The following is a 7,304-nucleotide window of genomic DNA, read 5'->3' on the forward strand; positions in this document are numbered from 1 at the left end:
TCACATGTGATGACTGAGGTTAATTCAGTGTCTCAATTACGTCAATGTAATTCCCTTCTTGTAACCCTAAATATGGTGAAACAGAATTGAATTCTACAGAAGTCTTTTGTCTGTTTTCCTATGGAATAATTAACAAACACAATAAATGCATAAAGAGTATGAAGTCCAATTTATTTTAGATTTATACCTCTTAATTTCAAAGCTTATAGACATCCAGAGAACTAATCATCATAATCCATAATGCCTGGACCAGAAATCATTGTTCTAAGAGTAGCCGGTGGCACGCTAAAAATGTATTACCAACTAGGAAATTTAAAACTCTTTTGTTGGTGATATATATATATATATATATATATATATATATATATATATATTTTTTTTTTTTTTTTTGAGACGGTGTCTCGCTCTGTCGCCCAGGCTGGAATGCAGTGGCCGGATCTCAGCTCACTGCAAGCTCCGCCTCCCGGGTTCACGCCGTTCTCCTGCCTCAGCCTCCCGAGTAGCTGGGACTACAGGCGCCCGCCACCTCGCCCGGCTAGTTTTTTGTATTTTTTTAGTAGAGACGGGGTTTCACCGTGTTAGCCAGGATGGTCTCAATCTCCTGACCTCGTGATCCGCCCGTCTCGGCCTCCCAAAGTGCTGGGATTACAGTCTTTTGCCACCGCGCCCGGCCTTGTTGGTGATTTTAAGAGAGCTGACTAGCTCATCAGCACAATTTACACAGATTAAGAATGGAGGTTACTCTGCTGAGTGGATTCATAATGATCAGAAAAAAATTCACAAATAAGAAAAGGAGATAGAGAAGGGGAAACATACTGTCAGTCACTAAAATTAAAGTGAATTTTCAAATGGTCTGATTTTGTAGTTTTCAAAAGAAAGGCAGCTTATTGTGATAGAATAAGAATCCCACTTGTATGTCTTCTTTTGAGAAGTGTCTGCTTATGTCCCTTGTCAGTGTTTTAATGGCATGGTTTTCTTAATGTTCAACATCACTAATCATCAGAGAAATGCAAATCAATGTAAGATACCATCTCATATTATTCAGTATGGCTACTATTGAAAAGTAAAAAAGTAACAAATTCTGGTTAGACTTCAGAGAAAATAGAATGCTTATACACTGTGGTGAGAATGTAAATTAGTTTAGCCACTGTGAAAAGCAGTTTGGAGATTTTTTCACAGAATTTAAAACAGAAGTACCATTAAACCGGCAATTCCATTACTGAGTATATATCCAAAAGAAAATGTAAAATTCTACAAAAAGAAACCCCACATGCACTTGTACATTCATCATATTGCTATTCACATTAGGGAAGACATAGAATTAACTTACATGTGAATCAATAAATTGGATAGAAATATATGCTACATAAATACCATAAAATACTATGCACACATTAAAAGGAATACTATCATGTTCTGTGCAGCAACATGGATGCATCTGGAGGCCATTATCCTAAGGAAATGAATACAGGAACAGAAAACAAAGTACCACATGTTCTTGCCTATAAGTGGGATCCAAACATGGGATACTCATGAATATAAAGATGTCAACAATAGACACTGAGAAGAGGGCAGGGGGTGAGAAACTATGGGTACTATGCTCACTACCTTGGTGATGGGATCAATTATATTCCACAATATATGCTCAGTACCTTGGTGATGGGATCAGTAATATCCCACATAGCTCAACATCACACAATATATCCACGTAACAAACCTGCAAACGTATTCCCTGAATCTAAAAAATTTAAGGCAAAGACAGAGTAAGAAGGCAGAATAGAAGCCTACACCGCTCATCCCCATACCAAAACACCAAATTTTCATAACTCACTATATTCAAGAAGCACTGTCAATGGGACCAAAAAATAGGTAAGCACTCACAGTACCTGGTATTAACTTCATATCACTGAAAGAGACATTGGTGAAGACACAAAAAAATGACAGTCTGGAAACACCGATGGCACCTCTTTTTCAACCACCAGTAGTGGCCACGTGGTGCAGAGATCAAAAGTTTGGGAGAGGGAGAGCACAGTTTGTGAGACTTTGCAATAAACTCAGCACTACCCTGTCACAGTAAAAAGCAGAACCAGACTGTACTCAGCTACATTGGCCAATAGAGGGAGCATTTGGATTGGCCCCAGCAAGAGGAAAATCTCTCATCTCAGTGTTGGGAGCTTGAGTCTTTACAAGCCTTGCCGTCATGAGTTGAAGTGCTACTGGACCCTAAGAGAACTTAAGGGGCAGTCTAGGCCACAAGGACTTCAATTATTAGGCAAGTCATACTGCGGAGTTGGGCTTGGAGCCAGTGGAATGTGGAGGGTGGGGAGAATGTGGCCTAAGACACCAGCCAGAGCAGCTAAGGGAGTGCTCACAACACCACTCCCCCACCCCCCACCCAGCAGCAGCCACACAACACAGAGAAACCTGTGAATTTGGGAGAGCGAGAGCACAGTGACTGGGGGACTTAACATTAAAGTCAGTGCTGCCATGTCAGTAAAGACCTGGCAGAATTCCTCACCTGCTGACTAAAGAACTCCTGTACCCAGAATGAAAAAACAGTGATACCCAGGCAATACACCATGGGTACTGGGCCTGAGAAGTGCTAACTTCAGGTGTGACCCAGCACATTTCCAGCTGTGGTAGCTATGACGAAAGACTTCTTCTGTTTGAGAAAAGCAGGGGGGAAAGTAAAGGGAACTCTGTGTTGCACCTCATACACCAGCTCAGCCACAGTGAGGTAGAGCACCAAGCAGATTCTTAGAGTCCCTGAGTCCAGGTCTAGGGTCTTGGTCAGCATTTGTGCACTTACCCTGGGCCAAAGATTGAGTCCCAGGCATTGCAGAGTTTATCACAAGCTAACTAAATCGTGCTTGGGCAGAACCCCCTAAGTGCCAGGTTAGCTACAGTAAAATAGAAAAGCAGGTAAAATTGGAAGATTCTATACTTTAATCTCTGGCTTCCAGATAGTATCTATGGACCCACTCATGGAACTTGCCACCCTGTAGGCAGAGACACTAACCTGGCTGACTTTGTCATCTATTAATCATAGAGTCCTAAGGCTTTGAGTAAACTTACATGGTAGCCAAGTAGTGGTTACAGTGGGCCTTGGGTGAGACCAAGTTCTGTGAACTTGGCAGGTGTGAACCAGCACAGTCTCAGTGGTGGTGGCCACAGCGGTCCTTATGTTACCCCAACTCCAGCTCCGAATTCCTCTGCACAGAAAGAGAGACTCTGCTGGTTTGAGATAAAGTACGGGAAGAGAACGAGAGTCTCTACTTGATAAATGAAGAAAATTTGTCTTGATGTTAATTCAAGGCCACCAAGGCAGTACCTCTACGTGTTTGTGTAAACTACTGTGTTATTGGGTTTGGGACCCAAGTCTCTCTGAATACCTGGAAAGCGTTCCCAAAAATAATGGGCACAAACAAGCCCAGACTCTGAAGACTACAATAAAGACTGAACACTTCAATGCCCAGATATAGATGAACATCTACAAGCATCAAGACCATCCAGGAAAACATGACCTCACCAAGCAAGCTAAATAAGGCACCAGGGACAAATCCTGAAAAAACAATGATATGTGACCTTTCATACAGGAAATCTAAAAACCTGGCTGAGGTAATTCAAACAAATGCGATATAACACAGAGAAAAAAATTCAAAATTCTAGCAGATAAATTTAACAATGAGATTGAAATAAAAAGAATAAAACAGAAATTTTGAAGCTAAAATGTAATTGCCATACTGAAGAATGTATCAGAATTACTTAAAAGAATTGATCAAGAAGAAGATAGATTTAGTGAACTTGAAGTCAGACTATTTGAAAATACAGGGGCCCTCGGGTCTCCCCGGAGCGGCGGCGCCTCCTTGGCCTCCTCCTGGCGGAGACCCCGGCGCCGGGTCTCCCATCTCCCACCCGCCGGAGATGGAGGCGAACCCAGCGGGCAGCGGCGCCGGGGGTGGCAGGAGCAGCGGCATCGGGGGCGAGGACGGGGTACACTTCCAGAGCTACGCCTTCGACTTCCTGGAATTCCTCAACCACCAGCGCTTCGAGCCCCTGGAACTGTATAGGGAACACGCCAAGGTGGTGGCAGCCCTGCCCTGCGTCCCCGGCCCCCCTCCCCCGCAGTAGGACTACCCGCCCCAGTCCACCTTCAAGCCCAAGGCGGAGGTGCCCTCCTCTTCCTCCTCCTCCTCCTCGTCCTCCTCGTCGTCGTCGTCTTCGTCCTCTTCCTCTTCCCAAGCCAAGAAGCCCGATCCGCCCCTGCCGCCCGCCTTTGGGGCGCCCCCTCCTCCCCTCTTCGACGCTGCTTTCCCCACTCCGCAGTGGGGCATCGTGGACCTCTCGGGACACCAGCACTTGTTTGGGAACCTGAAGCGAGGAGGGCCCGCATCTGGGCCAGGGGTGACTCCTGGGCTGGGCGCTCCCGTGGGGGCCCCCGGGCCGCTTCCAGCCCCCTTGCAGACCCCGCCAGGACCCCCCGCGGCGGCGGCCTGCAACCCCACCAAGGACTACAAGGGCTACTTCCGGAGGCTGAAGTACCTGATGGAGCAGCGCTTCCCCTGCGGTGTGTGCCAGAAGTCCTTCAAGCAATCCTCGCACCTGGTCCAGCACATGCTGGTGCACTCAGGGGAGAGGCCCTACGAATGCGGCGTCTGCGGCCGCACCTACAACCACGTGTCCAGCCTCATCTGCCACCGCCGCTGCCACAAGGACGTGCCACCGGCTGCGGGGGGCCCGCCCCAGCCCGGCCCCCAGCTCCCGCCGCTGGGCCTCCCAGCACCCGCTGCCAGCGCTGCCACCGCCACCGCCCCCTCCACGGTGTCCTCGGGCCCTCCAGTCACGCCCACGGCGCCCGCCCCCTCCGCAGACGGGAGCACCGCCCCTGCTGGTGTTGGGGTGCCCCCTCCCGCCACCGGGGGCGGCGACGACCCGTTCGCCTGCCCACTCTGCTGGAAGGTTTTCAAGAAGCCCAGTCACCTCCACCAGCACCAGATCATCCACACGGGCGAGAAGCCCTTCTCCTGCTCCGTGTGCAGCAAGAGCTTCAACCGCAGGGAGAGCCTGAAGCGTCACGTGAAGACGCACTCGGCTGACCTCCTGCGCCTGCCCTGCGGCATCTGCGGGAAGGCCTTCCGCGATGCCTTCTACCTCCTCAAGCACCAGGTGGCCCACGCAGGGGTGGGCGCCGGGGGGGCCTCGGCCCGTGTACCCCTGCGGCAAGTCCTACTCAGCGCCGCAGAGCCTGCTCCGCCACAAGGCCGCTCACGCCCCGCCACCTGCCGCTGCGGAAGCGCCCAAGGGCGGGGCATCCTCGGCCGCGCAGCCCCCGCCTACCTTCCCCCCTTGCCCGTACCTCCTGGCCCCCGACCCTCCCGCCACCGACAGTGAGAAGGCGGCGGCAGCCGCGGCGGCGGTGGTGTACGGTGCCGTGCCAGTCCCGCTCCTGGGCGCCCACCCGCTGCTGCTGGGCGGCGCAGGGACCAGCGGGGCAGGAGGCTCGGGCGTCAGCGTCCAAGGAAAGACGTTCTGCTGCGGCATCTGCGGGCGTGGCTTCGGGCGCCGCGAGACCCTGAAGCGCCACGAGCGCATCCACACGAGCGAGAAGCCCCACCAGTGCCTCGTGTCTGGGAAGCGCTTCCGCGAATCCTTCCACTTGAGCAAGCACCGCGTGGTGCACATGCGCGAGCGGCCCTACAAGTGCGAGCTCTGCGGCAAGATCTTCGGCTACCCGCAGAGCCTCACCCGCCACCGCCAGGTACAGCGGCTCCAGCTGCCCTGTGCCCTGGCCCCAGGGCGCATCCGGGGCCCGTGGGCCCGGGGCCTCAGGCACGTCTGCAGGGCTCACCGATGGGCTGAGCTACGCCTGCTCGGACTGCGGCGAGCACTTCCCAGATCTCTTTCATGTCATGAGCCACAAGGAGGTCCACATGGCAGAGAAGCCATACGGCTGCAACGCCTGCGGCAAGACCTTCGGCTTCATTGAGAACCCCATGTGGCAGAAGCTGGTCCACCAGGCCGCCCCGGAGCACCTGCTCCCGAGCACGCCTGGCGGCCCGCAGCCCCTGGACGGCTCCAGCGGCACGGATGCGGCCAGCGTGCTGGACAACGGGCTGGTGGCGGAGGTGAGAGCGGCCGTGGCGGCACAGGCAGGGGTGTCTGGGGGTGAGGACGCAGGCGGGGCGGCGGTGGCAGGGGCCGGCGGGGGTGCCAGTTCCGGCCCTGAGCGCTTCAGCTGTGCCACGTGCGGCCAGAGTTTCCAGCACTTCCTGGGCTTAGTGACTCACAAGTACGTGCACCTGGTGCGACAGACCCTGGGCTGCGGCCTCTGTGGCCAGAGCTTCACGGGCGCCTACGACTTGCTCCTGCACCGCCGCAGCCATCGGCAGAAGCAGGGTTTCCGCTGCCCGGTGTGCGGGAAGCGCTTCTGGGAGGCGGCCCTGCTGATGCGCCACCGGCGCTGCCACGCGGAACAGCAGCCGTACAGATGTGGCGTGTGCGGCCGAGGCTTCCTGCGCTCCTGGTACCTGCGGCAGCACCGCGTGGTCCACACTGGCGAGCGGGCCTTCAAGTGCGGCGTGTGCGCCAAGCGCTTCGTGCAGTCGTCCAGTCTGGCATAGCACCGGTGGCTGCACGCTGTGGCCCGGCCCCAGCGCTGCAGTGCCTGTGGCAAGACCTTCCGCTACTGCTCCAACCTGCTGGAGCACCAGCGGCTGCACCTGGGCGAGTGCGCCTACCACTGTGAGCACGGCGGCAAGGGCTTCTTCTACCTGAGCTCCGTGCTGCGCCACCAGCGCACCCACGAGCCGCTGTGGCCCGAGCTCCGCTGCCCCACCTGCCTCAAGGCCTTCAAGGATCCCGGCTACTTCCGTAAGCACCTGGCTGCCCACCAGGGCGGCCGGCCCTTCCGCTGCTCCTCCTGCGGCGAGGGCTTCGCCAACACCTACGGCCTCAAGAAACACCGCCTAGCGCACAAGGCCGAGAACCTCGGGGGGCCTGGAGCAGGGGTGGGCACCTTGGCCGGAAAGGATGCCTGACCGAGGGGTTCCCATCCCACTCCCATCAGAAGCCCCCTTCTGGACTCCCACCTCCCGGGACTGATCAGACTCTTTCCCCCTCCTCGCTGTTGCCCCATCCTTCAGAACTTCAGACAGACTGGCGACCTTCAGGGCACACGCCCGACAGGCTCAAGACTGAATCACTCCCATCCTCGACCTCTCTGCCCTCCCCTCATCCCATCAGACACTGAACCCATCCTCCGTCCAACCCTCCTTTGTGACCCTCATCCGCCCCCGTCCCAGCAG

General features: G+C 54.5%; 1 pseudogene; it reads left to right on the forward strand.

Moving 5' to 3' along the window:
- The first annotated feature begins 3,641 nt into the window (after positions 1 to 3,641).
- LOC103247793 (zinc finger protein 865 pseudogene) lies at positions 3,642 to 7,098 on the forward strand (annotated as a pseudogene).
- Positions 7,099 to 7,304: the final 206 nt, after the last annotated feature.

Source organism: Chlorocebus sabaeus, chromosome 19 (assembly GCF_047675955.1).
Source record: "Chlorocebus sabaeus isolate Y175 chromosome 19, mChlSab1.0.hap1, whole genome shotgun sequence".
NCBI classification, from domain to species: Eukaryota; Metazoa; Chordata; class Mammalia; order Primates; family Cercopithecidae; genus Chlorocebus; species Chlorocebus sabaeus.